This window comes from Rhinoderma darwinii (genome assembly GCF_050947455.1).
Source record: "Rhinoderma darwinii isolate aRhiDar2 chromosome 5 unlocalized genomic scaffold, aRhiDar2.hap1 SUPER_5_unloc_11, whole genome shotgun sequence".
In the NCBI taxonomy this organism is placed as follows: domain Eukaryota; kingdom Metazoa; phylum Chordata; class Amphibia; order Anura; family Rhinodermatidae; genus Rhinoderma; species Rhinoderma darwinii.
Window position 1 is genome coordinate 79,703 of NW_027461767.1, and position 23,063 is coordinate 102,765.

At 47.7% G+C, this 23,063-nt stretch overlaps 16 non-coding genes across 16 annotated transcripts; all 16 read left to right on the plus strand.

Annotated features, from left to right (window-relative positions):
• The first annotated feature begins 125 nt into the window (after positions 1-125).
• On the plus strand, positions 126-316 carry LOC142684795 (U2 spliceosomal RNA). The gene has a single exon (XR_012854384.1). It is a non-coding gene; the product is annotated as a U2 spliceosomal RNA (small nuclear RNA).
• Positions 317-1,604: 1,288 nt separating this feature from the next.
• On the plus strand, positions 1,605-1,795 carry LOC142684796 (U2 spliceosomal RNA). The gene has a single exon (XR_012854385.1). It is a non-coding gene; the product is annotated as a U2 spliceosomal RNA (small nuclear RNA).
• A 1,285-nt stretch (positions 1,796-3,080) lies between these two features.
• Positions 3,081-3,271, plus strand: LOC142684797 (U2 spliceosomal RNA). Its single transcript, XR_012854386.1, has one exon. It is a non-coding gene; the product is annotated as a U2 spliceosomal RNA (small nuclear RNA).
• A 1,284-nt stretch (positions 3,272-4,555) lies between these two features.
• On the plus strand, positions 4,556-4,746 carry LOC142684799 (U2 spliceosomal RNA). The gene has a single exon (XR_012854387.1). It is a non-coding gene; the product is annotated as a U2 spliceosomal RNA (small nuclear RNA).
• Positions 4,747-6,038: 1,292 nt separating this feature from the next.
• LOC142684800 (U2 spliceosomal RNA) lies at positions 6,039-6,229 on the plus strand. Its single transcript, XR_012854388.1, has one exon. It is a non-coding gene; the product is annotated as a U2 spliceosomal RNA (small nuclear RNA).
• A 1,292-nt stretch (positions 6,230-7,521) lies between these two features.
• Positions 7,522-7,712, plus strand: LOC142684801 (U2 spliceosomal RNA). The gene has a single exon (XR_012854389.1). It is a non-coding gene; the product is annotated as a U2 spliceosomal RNA (small nuclear RNA).
• A 1,292-nt stretch (positions 7,713-9,004) lies between these two features.
• Positions 9,005-9,195, plus strand: LOC142684802 (U2 spliceosomal RNA). Its single transcript, XR_012854390.1, has one exon. It is a non-coding gene; the product is annotated as a U2 spliceosomal RNA (small nuclear RNA).
• A 1,316-nt stretch (positions 9,196-10,511) lies between these two features.
• On the plus strand, positions 10,512-10,702 carry LOC142684803 (U2 spliceosomal RNA). Its single transcript, XR_012854391.1, has one exon. It is a non-coding gene; the product is annotated as a U2 spliceosomal RNA (small nuclear RNA).
• Positions 10,703-11,986: 1,284 nt separating this feature from the next.
• LOC142684804 (U2 spliceosomal RNA) lies at positions 11,987-12,177 on the plus strand. The gene has a single exon (XR_012854392.1). It is a non-coding gene; the product is annotated as a U2 spliceosomal RNA (small nuclear RNA).
• Positions 12,178-13,461: 1,284 nt separating this feature from the next.
• On the plus strand, positions 13,462-13,652 carry LOC142684805 (U2 spliceosomal RNA). The gene has a single exon (XR_012854393.1). It is a non-coding gene; the product is annotated as a U2 spliceosomal RNA (small nuclear RNA).
• Positions 13,653-14,948: 1,296 nt separating this feature from the next.
• On the plus strand, positions 14,949-15,139 carry LOC142684807 (U2 spliceosomal RNA). The gene has a single exon (XR_012854395.1). It is a non-coding gene; the product is annotated as a U2 spliceosomal RNA (small nuclear RNA).
• A 1,296-nt stretch (positions 15,140-16,435) lies between these two features.
• Positions 16,436-16,626, plus strand: LOC142684808 (U2 spliceosomal RNA). The gene has a single exon (XR_012854396.1). It is a non-coding gene; the product is annotated as a U2 spliceosomal RNA (small nuclear RNA).
• Positions 16,627-17,914: 1,288 nt separating this feature from the next.
• Positions 17,915-18,105, plus strand: LOC142684810 (U2 spliceosomal RNA). Its single transcript, XR_012854397.1, has one exon. It is a non-coding gene; the product is annotated as a U2 spliceosomal RNA (small nuclear RNA).
• A 1,280-nt stretch (positions 18,106-19,385) lies between these two features.
• LOC142684811 (U2 spliceosomal RNA) lies at positions 19,386-19,576 on the plus strand. The gene has a single exon (XR_012854398.1). It is a non-coding gene; the product is annotated as a U2 spliceosomal RNA (small nuclear RNA).
• A 1,284-nt stretch (positions 19,577-20,860) lies between these two features.
• On the plus strand, positions 20,861-21,051 carry LOC142684812 (U2 spliceosomal RNA). The gene has a single exon (XR_012854399.1). It is a non-coding gene; the product is annotated as a U2 spliceosomal RNA (small nuclear RNA).
• Positions 21,052-22,333: 1,282 nt separating this feature from the next.
• LOC142684813 (U2 spliceosomal RNA) lies at positions 22,334-22,524 on the plus strand. The gene has a single exon (XR_012854400.1). It is a non-coding gene; the product is annotated as a U2 spliceosomal RNA (small nuclear RNA).
• The last annotated feature ends 539 nt before the right edge of the window (positions 22,525-23,063 follow it).

Here is a 23,063-nt window from a genome sequence, read left to right on the forward strand (position 1 = left end):
CCCGTGTAGCTGTGAGTGTGTGAGCCTGCAGGGCCCCATGGAATTGCCTAGAAGTAGGCTGAATCGCTGCAAGGGCTGAACAGCAGTATCGGGCAGGCTCGGGCAACGCGCGGCCCGTTCGGGTTATCGCTTCTCGGCCTTTTGGCTAAGATCAAGTGTAGTATCTGTTCTTATCAGTTTAATATCTGATACGTCCCCTATCTGGGGACCATATATTAAATGGATTTTTAGAACAGGGAGATGGAAATAGAGCTTGCTCTGTCCACTCCACGCATTGACCTGGTATTGCAGTATTTCCAGGACCGGTGCACCCTTTCCTTATGTGTTGACTAAAAGCAGATTCCAAAAGTGTTTTTTGTCTTTGCTATTGTTTCTGTCTTTCTGAAGGGATCTCCCCTTTTAATCCCATTATTTCAACACCTGTTGGACAATGCATGAGTGATAATGAGCTCATTGATTAAATGCAATTAATGAATAGATTGCCACCTCTTGTTGTGTGTCGTCTGTGTTTCTGTGTTTCCGGCATTTCACATTGGAACACCTCATTCACCTTCCTTGTCTTCTCTCCGCCCTCCCTTTTAGGTAAGTTAAAGAGCTGCACCTGAGCCAGCCACTGATTGATTGATTGATTGATTGATTGATTGATTGATTGATTGATTGATTGATGCAGCACAACAGTCAAATAGTGGAGTGGAGTAGGGGAACAGCAAACAGCCAATAAAGCAGCCCGCCCGCTCGCCTGCCCGCCACAATGGACCTACCTGTGTACACTAGATGGATGTGATGGAATGTACTGTCGTCCCTACATTTCAAGAAGAAGTAAGAATTGCAGTTGCAACAAAGCCTTGCTTGCCTACAAAGAGAGCAGCAATTTGGATTTGTTACTATGTTACCTAGAAGAATAACAAACTGTGCAAGGATGGAGGTTGTAGGAGCAAGGAGAAGTTGTCTGTAAAGTTGGTGGATGCCTATTTTCCATTTTGCAGTCCCTTGTCTCCCTCTTGTGGCCTCCTGGAGGCAACTAGCTGTGCAAAAAAAAGACAGCCTGGCGGCCGGCTGTTGCAGTGTTGCCCTCTCAGGCAACACTGAGTGACTGACTGAGCCTCACCGTCTTATATAAAGTTCAGACGGAACTTTGCACGTGTCATAGTGGAGCCCTCAGGATTCCAGAGCCAGCTTTCTGACATCATAATGGGGCCTCAGAGATAAAAGCCTGGGCCCAGGCAGTGTTGGTCAGTGCTGCTCAGCAGGCAGCACTGGACTGGACTGGATTACAGCTGATACAAGGTGTGAAGGAACAAGGGGTGGCTGTGGGCATGCACTTGCTGCCGCTGCCAGTGTTTATCTGCATGGCAGCAGGGCATTTGGGCGTTGCCAGGAAGGCGTTTTTATGTAGATTCCTCCTCTTTCAGCACTGCATTGTGGTGCAAGCAAAAGAAGCAAATCCTGTCTGGCTTCCTCTCCGGCCTTTATTCACCTCCCGTGTAGCTGTGAGTGTGTGAGCCTGCAGGGCCCCATGGAATTGCCTAGAAGTAGGCTGAATCGCTGCAAGGGCTGAACAGCAGTATCGGGCAGGCTCGGGCAACGCGCGGCCCGTTCGGGTTATCGCTTCTCGGCCTTTTGGCTAAGATCAAGTGTAGTATCTGTTCTTATCAGTTTAATATCTGATACGTCCCCTATCTGGGGACCATATATTAAATGGATTTTTAGAACAGGGAGATGGAAATAGAGCTTGCTCTGTCCACTCCACGCATTGACCTGGTATTGCAGTATTTCCAGGACCGGTGCACCCTTTCCTTATGTGTTGACTAAAAGCAGATTCCAAAAGTGTTTTTTGTCTTTGCTATTGTTTCTGTCTTTCTGAAGGGATCTCCCCTTTTAATCCCATTATTTCAACACCTGTTGGACAATGCATGAGTGATAATGAGCTCATTGATTAAATGCAATTAATGAATAGATTGCCACCTCTTGTTGTGTGTCGTCTGTGTTTCTGTGTTTCCGGCATTTCACATTGGAACACCTCATTCACCTTCCTTGTCTTCTCTCCGCCCTCCCTTTTAGGTAAGTTAAAGAGCTGCACCTGAGCCAGCCACTGATTGATTGATTGATTGATTGATTGATTGATTGATTGATTGATTGATTGCAGCACAACAGTCAAATAGTGGAGTGGAGTAGGGGAACAGCAAACAGCCAATAAAGCAGCCCGCCCGCTCGCCTGCCCGCCACAATGGACCTACCTGTGTACACTAGATGGATGTGATGGAATGTACTGTCGTCCCTACATTTCAAGAAGAAGTAAGAATTGCAGTTGCAACAAAGCCTTGCTTGCCTACAAAGAGAGCAGCAATTTGGATTTGTTACTATGTTACCTAGAAGAATAACAAACTGTGCAAGGATGGAGGTTGTAGGAGCAAGGAGAAGTTGTCTGTAAAGTTGGTGGATGCCTATTTTCCATTTTGCAGTCCCTTGTCTCCCTCTTGTGGCCTCCTGGAGGCAACTAGCTGTGCAAAAAAAAGACAGCCTGGCGGCCGGCTGTTGCAGTGTTGCCCTCTCAGGCAACACTGAGTGACTGACTGAGCCTCACCGTCTTATATAAAGTTCAGACGGAACTTTGCACGTGTCATAGTGGAGCCCTCAGGATTCCAGAGCCAGCTTTCTGACATCATAATGGGGCCTCAGAGATAAAAGCCTGGGCCCAGGCAGTGTTGGTCAGTGCTGCTCAGCAGGCAGCACTGGACTGGACTGGATTACAGCTGATACAAGGTGTGAAGGAACAAGGGGTGGCTGTGGGCATGCACTTGCTGCCGCTGCCAGTGTTTATCTGCATGGCAGCAGGGCATTTGGGCGTTGCCAGGAAGGCGTTTTTATGTAGATTCCTCCTCTTTCAGCACTGCATTGTGGTGCAAGCAAAAGAAGCAAATCCTGTCTGGCTTCCTCTCCGGCCTTTATTCACCTCCCGTGTAGCTGTGAGTGTGTGAGCCTGCAGGGCCCCATGGAATTGCCTAGAAGTAGGCTGAATCGCTGCAAGGGCTGAACAGCAGTATCGGGCAGGCTCGGGCAACGCGCGGCCCGTTCGGGTTATCGCTTCTCGGCCTTTTGGCTAAGATCAAGTGTAGTATCTGTTCTTATCAGTTTAATATCTGATACGTCCCCTATCTGGGGACCATATATTAAATGGATTTTTAGAACAGGGAGATGGAAATAGAGCTTGCTCTGTCCACTCCACGCATTGACCTGGTATTGCAGTATTTCCAGGACCGGTGCACCCTTTCCTTATGTGTTGACTAAAAGCAGATTCCAAAAGTGTTTTTTGTCTTTGCTATTGTTTCTGTCTTTCTGAAGGGATCTCCCCTTTTAATCCCATTATTTCAACACCTGTTGGACAATGCATGAGTGATAATGAGCTCATTGATTAAATGCAATTAATGAATAGATTGCCACCTCTTGTTGTGTGTCGTCTGTGTTTCTGTGTTTCCGGCATTTCACATTGGAACACCTCATTCACCTTCCTTGTCTTCTCTCCGCCCTCCCTTTTAGGTAAGTTAAAGAGCTGCACCTGAGCCAGCCACTGATTGATTGATTGATTGATTGATTGATTGATTGATTGATTGATTGATGCAGCACAACAGTCAAATAGTGGAGTGGAGTAGGGGAACAGCAAACAGCCAATAAAGCAGCCCGCCCGCTCGCCTGCCCGCCACAATGGACCTACCTGTGTACACTAGATGGATGTGATGGAATGTACTGTCGTCCCTACATTTCAAGAAGAAGTAAGAATTGCAGTTGCAACAAAGCCTTGCTTGCCTACAAAGAGAGCAGCAATTTGGATTTGTTACTATGTTACCTAGAAGAATAACAAACTGTGCAAGGATGGAGGTTGTAGGAGCAAGGAGAAGTTGTCTGTAAAGTTGGTGGATGCCTATTTTCCATTTTGCAGTCCCTTGTCTCCCTCTTGTGGCCTCCTGGAGGCAACTAGCTGTGCAAAAAAAAGACAGCCTGGCGGCCGGCTGTTGCAGTGTTGCCCTCTCAGGCAACACTGAGTGACTGACTGAGCCTCACCGTCTTATATAAAGTTCAGACGGAACTTTGCACGTGTCATAGTGGAGCCCTCAGGATTCCAGAGCCAGCTTTCTGACATCATAATGGGGCCTCAGAGATAAAAGCCTGGGCCCAGGCAGTGTTGGTCAGTGCTGCTCAGCAGGCAGCACTGGACTGGACTGGATTACAGCTGATACAAGGTGTGAAGGAACAAGGGGTGGCTGTGGGCATGCACTTGCTGCCGCTGCCAGTGTTTATCTGCATGGCAGCAGGGCATTTGGGCGTTGCCAGGAAGGCGTTTTTATGTAGATTCCTCCTCTTTCAGCACTGCATTGTGGTGCAAGCAAAAGAAGCAAATCCTGTCTGGCTTCCTCTCCGGCCTTTATTCACCTCCCGTGTAGCTGTGAGTGTGTGAGCCTGCAGGGCCCCATGGAATTGCCTAGAAGTAGGCTGAATCGCTGCAAGGGCTGAACAGCAGTATCGGGCAGGCTCGGGCAACGCGCGGCCCGTTCGGGTTATCGCTTCTCGGCCTTTTGGCTAAGATCAAGTGTAGTATCTGTTCTTATCAGTTTAATATCTGATACGTCCCCTATCTGGGGACCATATATTAAATGGATTTTTAGAACAGGGAGATGGAAATAGAGCTTGCTCTGTCCACTCCACGCATTGACCTGGTATTGCAGTATTTCCAGGACCGGTGCACCCTTTCCTTATGTGTTGACTAAAAGCAGATTCCAAAAGTGTTTTTTGTCTTTGCTATTGTTTCTGTCTTTCTGAAGGGATCTCCCCTTTTAATCCCATTATTTCAACACCTGTTGGACAATGCATGAGTGATAATGAGCTCATTGATTAAATGCAATTAATGAATAGATTGCCACCTCTTGTTGTGTGTCGTCTGTGTTTCTGTGTTTCCGGCATTTCACATTGGAACACCTCATTCACCTTCCTTGTCTTCTCTCCGCCCTCCCTTTTAGGTAAGTTAAAGAGCTGCACCTGAGCCAGCCACTGATTGATTGATTGATTGATTGATTGATTGATTGATTGATTGATTGATTGATTGATGCAGCACAACAGTCAAATAGTGGAGTGGAGTAGGGGAACAGCAAACAGCCAATAAAGCAGCCCGCCCGCTCGCCTGCCCGCCACAATGGACCTACCTGTGTACACTAGATGGATGTGATGGAATGTACTGTCGTCCCTACATTTCAAGAAGAAGTAAGAATTGCAGTTGCAACAAAGCCTTGCTTGCCTACAAAGAGAGCAGCAATTTGGATTTGTTACTATGTTACCTAGAAGAATAACAAACTGTGCAAGGATGGAGGTTGTAGGAGCAAGGAGAAGTTGTCTGTAAAGTTGGTGGATGCCTATTTTCCATTTTGCAGTCCCTTGTCTCCCTCTTGTGGCCTCCTGGAGGCAACTAGCTGTGCAAAAAAAAGACAGCCTGGCGGCCGGCTGTTGCAGTGTTGCCCTCTCAGGCAACACTGAGTGACTGACTGAGCCTCACCGTCTTATATAAAGTTCAGACGGAACTTTGCACGTGTCATAGTGGAGCCCTCAGGATTCCAGAGCCAGCTTTCTGACATCATAATGGGGCCTCAGAGATAAAAGCCTGGGCCCAGGCAGTGTTGGTCAGTGCTGCTCAGCAGGCAGCACTGGACTGGACTGGATTACAGCTGATACAAGGTGTGAAGGAACAAGGGGTGGCTGTGGGCATGCACTTGCTGCCGCTGCCAGTGTTTATCTGCATGGCAGCAGGGCATTTGGGCGTTGCCAGGAAGGCGTTTTTATGTAGATTCCTCCTCTTTCAGCACTGCATTGTGGTGCAAGCAAAAGAAGCAAATCCTGTCTGGCTTCCTCTCCGGCCTTTATTCACCTCCCGTGTAGCTGTGAGTGTGTGAGCCTGCAGGGCCCCATGGAATTGCCTAGAAGTAGGCTGAATCGCTGCAAGGGCTGAACAGCAGTATCGGGCAGGCTCGGGCAACGCGCGGCCCGTTCGGGTTATCGCTTCTCGGCCTTTTGGCTAAGATCAAGTGTAGTATCTGTTCTTATCAGTTTAATATCTGATACGTCCCCTATCTGGGGACCATATATTAAATGGATTTTTAGAACAGGGAGATGGAAATAGAGCTTGCTCTGTCCACTCCACGCATTGACCTGGTATTGCAGTATTTCCAGGACCGGTGCACCCTTTCCTTATGTGTTGACTAAAAGCAGATTCCAAAAGTGTTTTTTGTCTTTGCTATTGTTTCTGTCTTTCTGAAGGGATCTCCCCTTTTAATCCCATTATTTCAACACCTGTTGGACAATGCATGAGTGATAATGAGCTCATTGATTAAATGCAATTAATGAATAGATTGCCACCTCTTGTTGTGTGTCGTCTGTGTTTCTGTGTTTCCGGCATTTCACATTGGAACACCTCATTCACCTTCCTTGTCTTCTCTCCGCCCTCCCTTTTAGGTAAGTTAAAGAGCTGCACCTGAGCCAGCCACTGATTGATTGATTGATTGATTGATTGATTGATTGATTGATTGATTGATTGATTGATGCAGCACAACAGTCAAATAGTGGAGTGGAGTAGGGGAACAGCAAACAGCCAATAAAGCAGCCCGCCCGCTCGCCTGCCCGCCACAATGGACCTACCTGTGTACACTAGATGGATGTGATGGAATGTACTGTCGTCCCTACATTTCAAGAAGAAGTAAGAATTGCAGTTGCAACAAAGCCTTGCTTGCCTACAAAGAGAGCAGCAATTTGGATTTGTTACTATGTTACCTAGAAGAATAACAAACTGTGCAAGGATGGAGGTTGTAGGAGCAAGGAGAAGTTGTCTGTAAAGTTGGTGGATGCCTATTTTCCATTTTGCAGTCCCTTGTCTCCCTCTTGTGGCCTCCTGGAGGCAACTAGCTGTGCAAAAAAAAGACAGCCTGGCGGCCGGCTGTTGCAGTGTTGCCCTCTCAGGCAACACTGAGTGACTGACTGAGCCTCACCGTCTTATATAAAGTTCAGACGGAACTTTGCACGTGTCATAGTGGAGCCCTCAGGATTCCAGAGCCAGCTTTCTGACATCATAATGGGGCCTCAGAGATAAAAGCCTGGGCCCAGGCAGTGTTGGTCAGTGCTACTCAGCAGGCAGCACTGGACTGGACTGGATTACAGCTGATACAAGGTGTGAAGGAACAAGGGGTGGCTGTGGGCATGCACTTGCTGCCGCTGCCAGTGTTTATCTGCATGGCAGCAGGGCATTTGGGCGTTGCCAGGAAGGCGTTTTTATGTAGATTCCTCCTCTTTCAGCACTGCATTGTGGTGCAAGCAAAAGAAGCAAATCCTGTCTGGCTTCCTCTCCGGCCTTTATTCACCTCCCGTGTAGCTGTGAGTGTGTGAGCCTGCAGGGCCCCATGGAATTGCCTAGAAGTAGGCTGAATCGCTGCAAGGGCTGAACAGCAGTATCGGGCAGGCTCGGGCAACGCGCGGCCCGTTCGGGTTATCGCTTCTCGGCCTTTTGGCTAAGATCAAGTGTAGTATCTGTTCTTATCAGTTTAATATCTGATACGTCCCCTATCTGGGGACCATATATTAAATGGATTTTTAGAACAGGGAGATGGAAATAGAGCTTGCTCTGTCCACTCCACGCATTGACCTGGTATTGCAGTATTTCCAGGACCGGTGCACCCTTTCCTTATGTGTTGACTAAAAGCAGATTCCAAAAGTGTTTTTTGTCTTTGCTATTGTTTCTGTCTTTCTGAAGGGATCTCCCCTTTTAATCCCATTATTTCAACACCTGTTGGACAATGCATGAGTGATAATGAGCTCATTGATTAAATGCAATTAATGAATAGATTGCCACCTCTTGTTGTGTGTCGTCTGTGTTTCTGTGTTTCCGGCATTTCACATTGGAACACCTCATTCACCTTCCTTGTCTTCTCTCCGCCCTCCCTTTTAGGTAAGTTAAAGAGCTGCACCTGAGCCAGCCACTGATTGATTGATTGATTGATTGATTGATTGATTGATTGATTGATTGATTGATTGATGCAGCACAACAGTCAAATAGTGGAGTGGAGTAGGGGAACAGCAAACAGCCAATAAAGCAGCCCGCCCGCTCGCCTGCCCGCCACAATGGACCTACCTGTGTACACTAGATGGATGTGATGGAATGTACTGTCGTCCCTACATTTCAAGAAGAAGTAAGAATTGCAGTTGCAACAAAGCCTTGCTTGCCTACAAAGAGAGCAGCAATTTGGATTTGTTACTATGTTACCTAGAAGAATAACAAACTGTGCAAGGATGGAGGTTGTAGGAGCAAGGAGAAGTTGTCTGTAAAGTTGGTGGATGCCTATTTTCCATTTTGCAGTCCCTTGTCTCCCTCTTGTGGCCTCCTGGAGGCAACTAGCTGTGCAAAAAAAAGACAGCCTGGCGGCCGGCTGTTGCAGTGTTGCCCTCTCAGGCAACACTGAGTGACTGACTGAGCCTCACCGTCTTATATAAAGTTCAGACGGAACTTTGCACGTGTCATAGTGGAGCCCTCAGGATTCCAGAGCCAGCTTTCTGACATCATAATGGGGCCTCAGAGATAAAAGCCTGGGCCCAGGCAGTGTTGGTCAGTGCTGCTCAGCAGGCAGCACTGGACTGGACTGGATTACAGCTGATACAAGGTGTGAAGGAACAAGGGGTGGCTGTGGGCATGCACTTGCTGCCGCTGCCAGTGTTTATCTGCATGGCAGCAGGGCATTTGGGCGTTGCCAGGAAGGCGTTTTTATGTAGATTCCTCCTCTTTCAGCACTGCATTGTGGTGCAAGCAAAAGAAGCAAATCCTGTCTGGCTTCCTCTCCGGCCTTTATTCACCTCCCGTGTAGCTGTGAGTGTGTGAGCCTGCAGGGCCCCATGGAATTGCCTAGAAGTAGGCTGAATCGCTGCAAGGGCTGAACAGCAGTATCGGGCAGGCTCGGGCAACGCGCGGCCCGTTCGGGTTATCGCTTCTCGGCCTTTTGGCTAAGATCAAGTGTAGTATCTGTTCTTATCAGTTTAATATCTGATACGTCCCCTATCTGGGGACCATATATTAAATGGATTTTTAGAACAGGGAGATGGAAATAGAGCTTGCTCTGTCCACTCCACGCATTGACCTGGTATTGCAGTATTTCCAGGACCGGTGCACCCTTTCCTTATGTGTTGACTAAAAGCAGATTCCAAAAGTGTTTTTTGTCTTTGCTATTGTTTCTGTCTTTCTGAAGGGATCTCCCCTTTTAATCCCATTATTTCAACACCTGTTGGACAATGCATGAGTGATAATGAGCTCATTGATTAAATGCAATTAATGAATAGATTGCCACCTCTTGTTGTGTGTCGTCTGTGTTTCTGTGTTTCCGGCATTTCACATTGGAACACCTCATTCACCTTCCTTGTCTTCTCTCCGCCCTCCCTTTTAGGTAAGTTAAAGAGCTGCACCTGAGCCAGCCACTGATTGATTGATTGATTGATTGATTGATTGATTGATTGATTGATTGATTGATTGATTGATTGATTGATTGATTGATTGATGCAGCACAACAGTCAAATAGTGGAGTGGAGTAGGGGAACAGCAAACAGCCAATAAAGCAGCCCGCCCGCTCGCCTGCCCGCCACAATGGACCTACCTGTGTACACTAGATGGATGTGATGGAATGTACTGTCGTCCCTACATTTCAAGAAGAAGTAAGAATTGCAGTTGCAACAAAGCCTTGCTTGCCTACAAAGAGAGCAGCAATTTGGATTTGTTACTATGTTACCTAGAAGAATAACAAACTGTGCAAGGATGGAGGTTGTAGGAGCAAGGAGAAGTTGTCTGTAAAGTTGGTGGATGCCTATTTTCCATTTTGCAGTCCCTTGTCTCCCTCTTGTGGCCTCCTGGAGGCAACTAGCTGTGCAAAAAAAAGACAGCCTGGCGGCCGGCTGTTGCAGTGTTGCCCTCTCAGGCAACACTGAGTGACTGACTGAGCCTCACCGTCTTATATAAAGTTCAGACGGAACTTTGCACGTGTCATAGTGGAGCCCTCAGGATTCCAGAGCCAGCTTTCTGACATCATAATGGGGCCTCAGAGATAAAAGCCTGGGCCCAGGCAGTGTTGGTCAGTGCTGCTCAGCAGGCAGCACTGGACTGGACTGGATTACAGCTGATACAAGGTGTGAAGGAACAAGGGGTGGCTGTGGGCATGCACTTGCTGCCGCTGCCAGTGTTTATCTGCATGGCAGCAGGGCATTTGGGCGTTGCCAGGAAGGCGTTTTTATGTAGATTCCTCCTCTTTCAGCACTGCATTGTGGTGCAAGCAAAAGAAGCAAATCCTGTCTGGCTTCCTCTCCGGCCTTTATTCACCTCCCGTGTAGCTGTGAGTGTGTGAGCCTGCAGGGCCCCATGGAATTGCCTAGAAGTAGGCTGAATCGCTGCAAGGGCTGAACAGCAGTATCGGGCAGGCTCGGGCAACGCGCGGCCCGTTCGGGTTATCGCTTCTCGGCCTTTTGGCTAAGATCAAGTGTAGTATCTGTTCTTATCAGTTTAATATCTGATACGTCCCCTATCTGGGGACCATATATTAAATGGATTTTTAGAACAGGGAGATGGAAATAGAGCTTGCTCTGTCCACTCCACGCATTGACCTGGTATTGCAGTATTTCCAGGACCGGTGCACCCTTTCCTTATGTGTTGACTAAAAGCAGATTCCAAAAGTGTTTTTTGTCTTTGCTATTGTTTCTGTCTTTCTGAAGGGATCTCCCCTTTTAATCCCATTATTTCAACACCTGTTGGACAATGCATGAGTGATAATGAGCTCATTGATTAAATGCAATTAATGAATAGATTGCCACCTCTTGTTGTGTGTCGTCTGTGTTTCTGTGTTTCCGGCATTTCACATTGGAACACCTCATTCACCTTCCTTGTCTTCTCTCCGCCCTCCCTTTTAGGTAAGTTAAAGAGCTGCACCTGAGCCAGCCACTGATTGATTGATTGATTGATTGATTGATTGATTGATTGATTGATTGATGCAGCACAACAGTCAAATAGTGGAGTGGAGTAGGGGAACAGCAAACAGCCAATAAAGCAGCCCGCCCGCTCGCCTGCCCGCCACAATGGACCTACCTGTGTACACTAGATGGATGTGATGGAATGTACTGTCGTCCCTACATTTCAAGAAGAAGTAAGAATTGCAGTTGCAACAAAGCCTTGCTTGCCTACAAAGAGAGCAGCAATTTGGATTTGTTACTATGTTACCTAGAAGAATAACAAACTGTGCAAGGATGGAGGTTGTAGGAGCAAGGAGAAGTTGTCTGTAAAGTTGGTGGATGCCTATTTTCCATTTTGCAGTCCCTTGTCTCCCTCTTGTGGCCTCCTGGAGGCAACTAGCTGTGCAAAAAAAAGACAGCCTGGCGGCCGGCTGTTGCAGTGTTGCCCTCTCAGGCAACACTGAGTGACTGACTGAGCCTCACCGTCTTATATAAAGTTCAGACGGAACTTTGCACGTGTCATAGTGGAGCCCTCAGGATTCCAGAGCCAGCTTTCTGACATCATAATGGGGCCTCAGAGATAAAAGCCTGGGCCCAGGCAGTGTTGGTCAGTGCTGCTCAGCAGGCAGCACTGGACTGGACTGGATTACAGCTGATACAAGGTGTGAAGGAACAAGGGGTGGCTGTGGGCATGCACTTGCTGCCGCTGCCAGTGTTTATCTGCATGGCAGCAGGGCATTTGGGCGTTGCCAGGAAGGCGTTTTTATGTAGATTCCTCCTCTTTCAGCACTGCATTGTGGTGCAAGCAAAAGAAGCAAATCCTGTCTGGCTTCCTCTCCGGCCTTTATTCACCTCCCGTGTAGCTGTGAGTGTGTGAGCCTGCAGGGCCCCATGGAATTGCCTAGAAGTAGGCTGAATCGCTGCAAGGGCTGAACAGCAGTATCGGGCAGGCTCGGGCAACGCGCGGCCCGTTCGGGTTATCGCTTCTCGGCCTTTTGGCTAAGATCAAGTGTAGTATCTGTTCTTATCAGTTTAATATCTGATACGTCCCCTATCTGGGGACCATATATTAAATGGATTTTTAGAACAGGGAGATGGAAATAGAGCTTGCTCTGTCCACTCCACGCATTGACCTGGTATTGCAGTATTTCCAGGACCGGTGCACCCTTTCCTTATGTGTTGACTAAAAGCAGATTCCAAAAGTGTTTTTTGTCTTTGCTATTGTTTCTGTCTTTCTGAAGGGATCTCCCCTTTTAATCCCATTATTTCAACACCTGTTGGACAATGCATGAGTGATAATGAGCTCATTGATTAAATGCAATTAATGAATAGATTGCCACCTCTTGTTGTGTGTCGTCTGTGTTTCTGTGTTTCCGGCATTTCACATTGGAACACCTCATTCACCTTCCTTGTCTTCTCTCCGCCCTCCCTTTTAGGTAAGTTAAAGAGCTGCACCTGAGCCAGCCACTGATTGATTGATTGATTGATTGATTGATTGATTGATTGATTGATTGATGCAGCACAACAGTCAAATAGTGGAGTGGAGTAGGGGAACAGCAAACAGCCAATAAAGCAGCCCGCCCGCTCGCCTGCCCGCCACAATGGACCTACCTGTGTACACTAGATGGATGTGATGGAATGTACTGTCGTCCCTACATTTCAAGAAGAAGTAAGAATTGCAGTTGCAACAAAGCCTTGCTTGCCTACAAAGAGAGCAGCAATTTGGATTTGTTACTATGTTACCTAGAAGAATAACAAACTGTGCAAGGATGGAGGTTGTAGGAGCAAGGAGAAGTTGTCTGTAAAGTTGGTGGATGCCTATTTTCCATTTTGCAGTCCCTTGTCTCCCTCTTGTGGCCTCCTGGAGGCAACTAGCTGTGCAAAAAAAAGACAGCCTGGCGGCCGGCTGTTGCAGTGTTGCCCTCTCAGGCAACACTGAGTGACTGACTGAGCCTCACCGTCTTATATAAAGTTCAGACGGAACTTTGCACGTGTCATAGTGGAGCCCTCAGGATTCCAGAGCCAGCTTTCTGACATCATAATGGGGCCTCAGAGATAAAAGCCTGGGCCCAGGCAGTGTTGGTCAGTGCTGCTCAGCAGGCAGCACTGGACTGGACTGGATTACAGCTGATACAAGGTGTGAAGGAACAAGGGGTGGCTGTGGGCATGCACTTGCTGCCGCTGCCAGTGTTTATCTGCATGGCAGCAGGGCATTTGGGCGTTGCCAGGAAGGCGTTTTTATGTAGATTCCTCCTCTTTCAGCACTGCATTGTGGTGCAAGCAAAAGAAGCAAATCCTGTCTGGCTTCCTCTCCGGCCTTTATTCACCTCCCGTGTAGCTGTGAGTGTGTGAGCCTGCAGGGCCCCATGGAATTGCCTAGAAGTAGGCTGAATCGCTGCAAGGGCTGAACAGCAGTATCGGGCAGGCTCGGGCAACGCGCGGCCCGTTCGGGTTATCGCTTCTCGGCCTTTTGGCTAAGATCAAGTGTAGTATCTGTTCTTATCAGTTTAATATCTGATACGTCCCCTATCTGGGGACCATATATTAAATGGATTTTTAGAACAGGGAGATGGAAATAGAGCTTGCTCTGTCCACTCCACGCATTGACCTGGTATTGCAGTATTTCCAGGACCGGTGCACCCTTTCCTTATGTGTTGACTAAAAGCAGATTCCAAAAGTGTTTTTTGTCTTTGCTATTGTTTCTGTCTTTCTGAAGGGATCTCCCCTTTTAATCCCATTATTTCAACACCTGTTGGACAATGCATGAGTGATAATGAGCTCATTGATTAAATGCAATTAATGAATAGATTGCCACCTCTTGTTGTGTGTCGTCTGTGTTTCTGTGTTTCCGGCATTTCACATTGGAACACCTCATTCACCTTCCTTGTCTTCTCTCCGCCCTCCCTTTTAGGTAAGTTAAAGAGCTGCACCTGAGCCAGCCACTGATTGATTGATTGATTGATTGATTGATTGATTGATTGATTGATTGATTGATTGATTGATGCAGCACAACAGTCAAATAGTGGAGTGGAGTAGGGGAACAGCAAACAGCCAATAAAGCAGCCCGCCCGCTCGCCTGCCCGCCACAATGGACCTACCTGTGTACACTAGATGGATGTGATGGAATGTACTGTCGTCCCTACATTTCAAGAAGAAGTAAGAATTGCAGTTGCAACAAAGCCTTGCTTGCCTACAAAGAGAGCAGCAATTTGGATTTGTTACTATGTTACCTAGAAGAATAACAAACTGTGCAAGGATGGAGGTTGTAGGAGCAAGGAGAAGTTGTCTGTAAAGTTGGTGGATGCCTATTTTCCATTTTGCAGTCCCTTGTCTCCCTCTTGTGGCCTCCTGGAGGCAACTAGCTGTGCAAAAAAAAGACAGCCTGGCGGCCGGCTGTTGCAGTGTTGCCCTCTCAGGCAACACTGAGTGACTGACTGAGCCTCACCGTCTTATATAAAGTTCAGACGGAACTTTGCACGTGTCATAGTGGAGCCCTCAGGATTCCAGAGCCAGCTTTCTGACATCATAATGGGGCCTCAGAGATAAAAGCCTGGGCCCAGGCAGTGTTGGTCAGTGCTGCTCAGCAGGCAGCACTGGACTGGACTGGATTACAGCTGATACAAGGTGTGAAGGAACAAGGGGTGGCTGTGGGCATGCACTTGCTGCCGCTGCCAGTGTTTATCTGCATGGCAGCAGGGCATTTGGGCGTTGCCAGGAAGGCGTTTTTATGTAGATTCCTCCTCTTTCAGCACTGCATTGTGGTGCAAGCAAAAGAAGCAAATCCTGTCTGGCTTCCTCTCCGGCCTTTATTCACCTCCCGTGTAGCTGTGAGTGTGTGAGCCTGCAGGGCCCCATGGAATTGCCTAGAAGTAGGCTGAATCGCTGCAAGGGCTGAACAGCAGTATCGGGCAGGCTCGGGCAACGCGCGGCCCGTTCGGGTTATCGCTTCTCGGCCTTTTGGCTAAGATCAAGTGTAGTATCTGTTCTTATCAGTTTAATATCTGATACGTCCCCTATCTGGGGACCATATATTAAATGGATTTTTAGAACAGGGAGATGGAAATAGAGCTTGCTCTGTCCACTCCACGCATTGACCTGGTATTGCAGTATTTCCAGGACCGGTGCACCCTTTCCTTATGTGTTGACTAAAAGCAGATTCCAAAAGTGTTTTTTGTCTTTGCTATTGTTTCTGTCTTTCTGAAGGGATCTCCCCTTTTAATCCCATTATTTCAACACCTGTTGGACAATGCATGAGTGATAATGAGCTCATTGATTAAATGCAATTAATGAATAGATTGCCACCTCTTGTTGTGTGTCGTCTGTGTTTCTGTGTTTCCGGCATTTCACATTGGAACACCTCATTCACCTTCCTTGTCTTCTCTCCGCCCTCCCTTTTAGGTAAGTTAAAGAGCTGCACCTGAGCCAGCCACTGATTGATTGATTGATTGATTGATTGATTGATTGATTGATTGATTGATTGATTGATTGATGCAGCACAACAGTCAAATAGTGGAGTGGAGTAGGGGAACAGCAAACAGCCAATAAAGCAGCCCGCCCGCTCGCCTGCCCGCCACAATGGACTTACCTGTGTACACTAGATGGATGTGATGGAATGTACTGTCGTCCCTACATTTCAAGAAGAAGTAAGAATTGCAGTTGCAACAAAGCCTTGCTTGCCTACAAAGAGAGCAGCAATTTGGATTTGTTACTATGTTACCTAGAAGAATAACAAACTGTGCAAGGATGGAGGTTGTAGGAGCAAGGAGAAGTTGTCTGTAAAGTTGGTGGATGCCTATTTTCCATTTTGCAGTCCCTTGTCTCCCTCTTGTGGCCTCCTGGAGGCAACTAGCTGTGCAAAAAAAAGACAGCCTGGCGGCCGGCTGTTGCAGTGTTGCCCTCTCAGGCAACACTGAGTGACTGACTGAGCCTCACCGTCTTATATAAAGTTCAGACGGAACTTTGCACGTGTCATAGTGGAGCCCTCAGGATTCCAGAGCCAGCTTTCTGACATCATAATGGGGCCTCAGAGATAAAAGCCTGGGCCCAGGCAGTGTTGGTCAGTGCTGCTCAGCAGGCAGCACTGGACTGGACTGGATTACAGCTGATACAAGGTGTGAAGGAACAAGGGGTGGCTGTGGGCATGCACTTGCTGCCGCTGCCAGTGTTTATCTGCATGGCAGCAGGGCATTTGGGCGTTGCCAGGAAGGCGTTTTTATGTAGATTCCTCCTCTTTCAGCACTGCATTGTGGTGCAAGCAAAAGAAGCAAATCCTGTCTGGCTTCCTCTCCGGCCTTTATTCACCTCCCGTGTAGCTGTGAGTGTGTGAGCCTGCAGGGCCCCATGGAATTGCCTAGAAGTAGGCTGAATCGCTGCAAGGGCTGAACAGCAGTATCGGGCAGGCTCGGGCAACGCGCGGCCCGTTCGGGTTATCGCTTCTCGGCCTTTTGGCTAAGATCAAGTGTAGTATCTGTTCTTATCAGTTTAATATCTGATACGTCCCCTATCTGGGGACCATATATTAAATGGATTTTTAGAACAGGGAGATGGAAATAGAGCTTGCTCTGTCCACTCCACGCATTGACCTGGTATTGCAGTATTTCCAGGACCGGTGCACCCTTTCCTTATGTGTTGACTAAAAGCAGATTCCAAAAGTGTTTTTTGTCTTTGCTATTGTTTCTGTCTTTCTGAAGGGATCTCCCCTTTTAATCCCATTATTTCAACACCTGTTGGACAATGCATGAGTGATAATGAGCTCATTGATTAAATGCAATTAATGAATAGATTGCCACCTCTTGTTGTGTGTCGTCTGTGTTTCTGTGTTTCCGGCATTTCACATTGGAACACCTCATTCACCTTCCTTGTCTTCTCTCCGCCCTCCCTTTTAGGTAAGTTAAAGAGCTGCACCTGAGCCAGCCACTGATTGATTGATTGATTGATTGATTGATTGATTGATTGATTGATTGATTGATGCAGCACAACAGTCAAATAGTGGAGTGGAGTAGGGGAACAGCAAACAGCCAATAAAGCAGCCCGCCCGCTCGCCTGCCCGCCACAATGGACCTACCTGTGTACACTAGATGGATGTGATGGAATGTACTGTCGTCCCTACATTTCAAGAAGAAGTAAGAATTGCAGTTGCAACAAAGCCTTGCTTGCCTACAAAGAGAGCAGCAATTTGGATTTGTTACTATGTTACCTAGAAGAATAACAAACTGTGCAAGGATGGAGGTTGTAGGAGCAAGGAGAAGTTGTCTGTAAAGTTGGTGGATGCCTATTTTCCATTTTGCAGTCCCTTGTCTCCCTCTTGTGGCCTCCTGGAGGCAACTAGCTGTGCAAAAAAAAGACAGCCTGGCGGCCGGCTGTTGCAGTGTTGCCCTCTCAGGCAACACTGAGTGACTGACTGAGCCTCACCGTCTTATATAAAGTTCAGACGGAACTTTGCACGTGTCATAGTGGAGCCCTCAGGATTCCAGAGCCAGCTTTCTGACATCATAATGGGGCCTCAGAGATAAAAGCCTGGGCCCAGGCAGTGTTGGTCAGTGCTGCTCAGCAGGCAGCACTGGACTGGACTGGATTACAGCTGATACAAGGTGTGAAGGAACAAGGGGTGGCTGTGGGCATGCACTTGCTGCCGCTGCCAGTGTTTATCTGCATGGCAGCAGGGCATTTGGGCGTTGCCAGGAAGGCGTTTTTATGTAGATTCCTCCTCTTTCAGCACTGCATTGTGGTGCAAGCAAAAGAAGCAAATCCTGTCTGGCTTCCTCTCCGGCCTTTATTCACCTCCCGTGTAGCTGTGAGTGTGTGAGCCTGCAGGGCCCCATGGAATTGCCTAGAAGTAGGCTGAATCGCTGCAAGGGCTGAACAGCAGTATCGGGCAGGCTCGGGCAACGCGCGGCCCGTTCGGGTTATCGCTTCTCGGCCTTTTGGCTAAGATCAAGTGTAGTATCTGTTCTTATCAGTTTAATATCTGATACGTCCCCTATCTGGGGACCATATATTAAATGGATTTTTAGAACAGGGAGATGGAAATAGAGCTTGCTCTGTCCACTCCACGCATTGACCTGGTATTGCAGTATTTCCAGGACCGGTGCACCCTTTCCTTATGTGTTGACTAAAAGCAGATTCCAAAAGTGTTTTTTGTCTTTGCTATTGTTTCTGTCTTTCTGAAGGGATCTCCCCTTTTAATCCCATTATTTCAACACCTGTTGGACAATGCATGAGTGATAATGAGCTCATTGATTAAATGCAATTAATGAATAGATTGCCACCTCTTGTTGTGTGTCGTCTGTGTTTCTGTGTTTCCGGCATTTCACATTGGAACACCTCATTCACCTTCCTTGTCTTCTCTCCGCCCTCCCTTTTAGGTAAGTTAAAGAGCTGCACCTGAGCCAGCCACTGATTGATTGATTGATTGATTGATTGATTGATTGATTGATTGATGCAGCACAACAGTCAAATAGTGGAGTGGAGTAGGGGAACAGCAAACAGCCAATAAAGCAGCCCGCCCGCTCGCCTGCCCGCCACAATGGACCTACCTGTGTACACTAGATGGATGTGATGGAATGTACTGTCGTCCCTACATTTCAAGAAGAAGTAAGAATTGCAGTTGCAACAAAGCCTTGCTTGCCTACAAAGAGAGCAGCAATTTGGATTTGTTACTATGTTACCTAGAAGAATAACAAACTGTGCAAGGATGGAGGTTGTAGGAGCAAGGAGAAGTTGTCTGTAAAGTTGGTGGATGCCTATTTTCCATTTTGCAGTCCCTTGTCTCCCTCTTGTGGCCTCCTGGAGGCAACTAGCTGTGCAAAAAAAAGACAGCCTGGCGGCCGGCTGTTGCAGTGTTGCCCTCTCAGGCAACACTGAGTGACTGACTGAGCCTCACCGTCTTATATAAAGTTCAGACGGAACTTTGCACGTGTCATAGTGGAGCCCTCAGGATTCCAGAGCCAGCTTTCTGACATCATAATGGGGCCTCAGAGATAAAAGCCTGGGCCCAGGCAGTGTTGGTCAGTGCTGCTCAGCAGGCAGCACTGGACTGGACTGGATTACAGCTGATACAAGGTGTGAAGGAACAAGGGGTGGCTGTGGGCATGCACTTGCTGCCGCTGCCAGTGTTTATCTGCATGGCAGCAGGGCATTTGGGCGTTGCCAGGAAGGCGTTTTTATGTAGATTCCTCCTCTTTCAGCACTGCATTGTGGTGCAAGCAAAAGAAGCAAATCCTGTCTGGCTTCCTCTCCGGCCTTTATTCACCTCCCGTGTAGCTGTGAGTGTGTGAGCCTGCAGGGCCCCATGGAATTGCCTAGAAGTAGGCTGAATCGCTGCAAGGGCTGAACAGCAGTATCGGGCAGGCTCGGGCAACGCGCGGCCCGTTCGGGTTATCGCTTCTCGGCCTTTTGGCTAAGATCAAGTGTAGTATCTGTTCTTATCAGTTTAATATCTGATACGTCCCCTATCTGGGGACCATATATTAAATGGATTTTTAGAACAGGGAGATGGAAATAGAGCTTGCTCTGTCCACTCCACGCATTGACCTGGTATTGCAGTATTTCCAGGACCGGTGCACCCTTTCCTTATGTGTTGACTAAAAGCAGATTCCAAAAGTGTTTTTTGTCTTTGCTATTGTTTCTGTCTTTCTGAAGGGATCTCCCCTTTTAATCCCATTATTTCAACACCTGTTGGACAATGCATGAGTGATAATGAGCTCATTGATTAAATGCAATTAATGAATAGATTGCCACCTCTTGTTGTGTGTCGTCTGTGTTTCTGTGTTTCCGGCATTTCACATTGGAACACCTCATTCACCTTCCTTGTCTTCTCTCCGCCCTCCCTTTTAGGTAAGTTAAAGAGCTGCACCTGAGCCAGCCACTGATTGATTGATTGATTGATTGATTGATTGATTGATTGATTGATTGATGCAGCACAACAGTCAAATAGTGGAGTGGAGTAGGGGAACAGCAAACAGCCAATAAAGCAGCCCGCCCGCTCGCCTGCCCGCCACAATGGACCTACCTGTGTACACTAGATGGATGTGATGGAATGTACTGTCGTCCCTACATTTCAAGAAGAAGTAAGAATTGCAGTTGCAACAAAGCCTTGCTTGCCTACAAAGAGAGCAGCAATTTGGATTTGTTACTATGTTACCTAGAAGAATAACAAACTGTGCAAGGATGGAGGTTGTAGGAGCAAGGAGAAGTTGTCTGTAAAGTTGGTGGATGCCTATTTTCCATTTTGCAGTCCCTTGTCTCCCTCTTGTGGCCTCCTGGAGGCAACTAGCTGTGCAAAAAAAAGACAGCCTGGCGGCCGGCTGTTGCAGTGTTGCCCTCTCAGGCAACACTGAGTGACTGACTGAGCCTCACCGTCTTATATAAAGTTCAGACGGAACTTTGCACGTGTCATAGTGGAGCCCTCAGGATTCCAGAGCCAGCTTTCTGACATCATAATGGGGCCTCAGAGATAAAAGCCTGGGCCCAGGCAGTGTTGGTCAGTGCTGCTCAGCAGGCAGCACTGGACTGGACTGGATTACAGCTGATACAAGGTGTGAAGGAACAAGGGGTGGCTGTGGGCATGCACTTGCTGCCGCTGCCAGTGTTTATCTGCATGGCAGCAGGGCATTTGGGCGTTGCCAGGAAGGCGTTTTTATGTAGATTCCTCCTCTTTCAGCACTGCATTGTGGTGCAAGCAAAAGAAGCAAATCCTGTCTGGCTTCCTCTCCGGCCTTTATTCACCTCCCGTGTAGCTGTGAGTGTGTGAGCCTGCAGGGCCCCATGGAATTGCCTAGAAGTAGGCTGAATCGCTGCAAGGGCTGAACAGCAGTATCGGGCAGGCTCGGGCAACGCGCGGCCCGTTCGGGTTATCGCTTCTCGGCCTTTTGGCTAAGATCAAGTGTAGTATCTGTTCTTATCAGTTTAATATCTGATACGTCCCCTATCTGGGGACCATATATTAAATGGATTTTTAGAACAGGGAGATGGAAATAGAGCTTGCTCTGTCCACTCCACGCATTGACCTGGTATTGCAGTATTTCCAGGACCGGTGCACCCTTTCCTTATGTGTTGACTAAAAGCAGATTCCAAAAGTGTTTTTTGTCTTTGCTATTGTTTCTGTCTTTCTGAAGGGATCTCCCCTTTTAATCCCATTATTTCAACACCTGTTGGACAATGCATGAGTGATAATGAGCTCATTGATTAAATGCAATTAATGAATAGATTGCCACCTCTTGTTGTGTGTCGTCTGTGTTTCTGTGTTTCCGGCATTTCACATTGGAACACCTCATTCACCTTCCTTGTCTTCTCTCCGCCCTCCCTTTTAGGTAAGTTAAAGAGCTGCACCTGAGCCAGCCACTGATTGATTGATTGATTGATTGATTGATTGATTGATTGATTGATTGATGCAGCACAACAGTCAAATAGTGGAGTGGAGTAGGGGAACAGCAAACAGCCAATAAAGCAGCCCGCCCGCTCGCCTGCCCGCCACAATGGACCTACCTGTGTACACTAGATGGATGTGATGGAATGTACTGTCGTCCCTACATTTCAAGAAGAAGTAAGAATTGCAGTTGCAACAAAGCCTTGCTTGCCTACAAAGAGAGCAGCAATTTGGATTTGTTACTATGTTACCTAGAAGAATAACAAACTGCAAGGATGGAGGTTGTAGGAGCAAGGAGAAGTTGTCTGTAAAGTTGGTGGATGCCTATTTTCCATTTTGCAGTCCCTTGTCTCCCTCTTGTGGCCTCCTGGAGGCAACTAGCTGTGCAAAAAAAAGACAGCCTGGCGGCCGGCTGTTGCAGTGTTGCCCTCTCAGGCAACACTGAGTGACTGACTGAGCCTCACCGTCTTATATAAAGTTCAGACGGAACTTTGCACGTGTCATAGTGGAGCCCTCAGGATTCCAGAGCCAGCTTTCTGACATCATAATGGGGCCTCAGAGATAAAAGCCTGGGCCCAGGCAGTGTTGGTCAGTGCTGCTCAGCAGGCAGCACTGGACTGGACTGGATTACAGCTGATACAAGGTGTGAAGGAACAAGGGGTGGCTGTGGGCATGCACTTGCTGCCGCTGCCAGTGTTTATCTGCATGGCAGCAGGGCATTTGGGCGTTGCCAGGAAGGCGTTTTTATGTAGATTCCTCCTCTTTCAGCACTGCATTGTGGTGCAAGCAAAAGAAGCAAATCCTGTCTGGCTTCCTCTCCGGCCTTTATTCACCTCCCGTGTAGCTGTGAGTGTGTGAGCCTGCAGGGCCCCATGGAATTGCCTAGAAGTAGGCTGAATCGCTGCAAGGGCTGAACAGCAGTATCGGGCAGGCTCGGGCAACGCGCGGCCCGTTCGGGTTATCGCTTCTCGGCCTTTTGGCTAAGATCAAGTGTAGTATCTGTTCTTATCAGTTTAATATCTGATACGTCCCCTATCTGGGGACCATATATTAAATGGATTTTTAGAACAGGGAGATGGAAATAGAGCTTGCTCTGTCCACTCCACGCATTGACCTGGTATTGCAGTATTTCCAGGACCGGTGCACCCTTTCCTTATGTGTTGACTAAAAGCAGATTCCAAAAGTGTTTTTTGTCTTTGCTATTGTTTCTGTCTTTCTGAAGGGATCTCCCCTTTTAATCCCATTATTTCAACACCTGTTGGACAATGCATGAGTGATAATGAGCTCATTGATTAAATGCAATTAATGAATAGATTGCCACCTCTTGTTGTGTGTCGTCTGTGTTTCTGTGTTTCCGGCATTTCACATTGGAACACCTCATTCACCTTCCTTGTCTTCTCTCCGCCCTCCCTTTTATGTAAGTTAAAGAGCTGCACCTGAGCCAGCCACTGATTGATTGATTGATTGATTGATTGATTGATTGATTGATTGATTGATGCAGCACAACAGTCAAATAGTGGAGTGGAGTAGGGGAACAGCAAACAGCCAATAAAGCAGCCCGCCCGCTCGCCTGCCCGCCACAATGGACCTACCTGTGTACACTAGATGGATGTGATGGAATGTACTGTCGTCCCTACATTTCAAGAAGAAGTAAGAATTGCAGTTGCAACAAAGCCTTGCTTGCCTACAA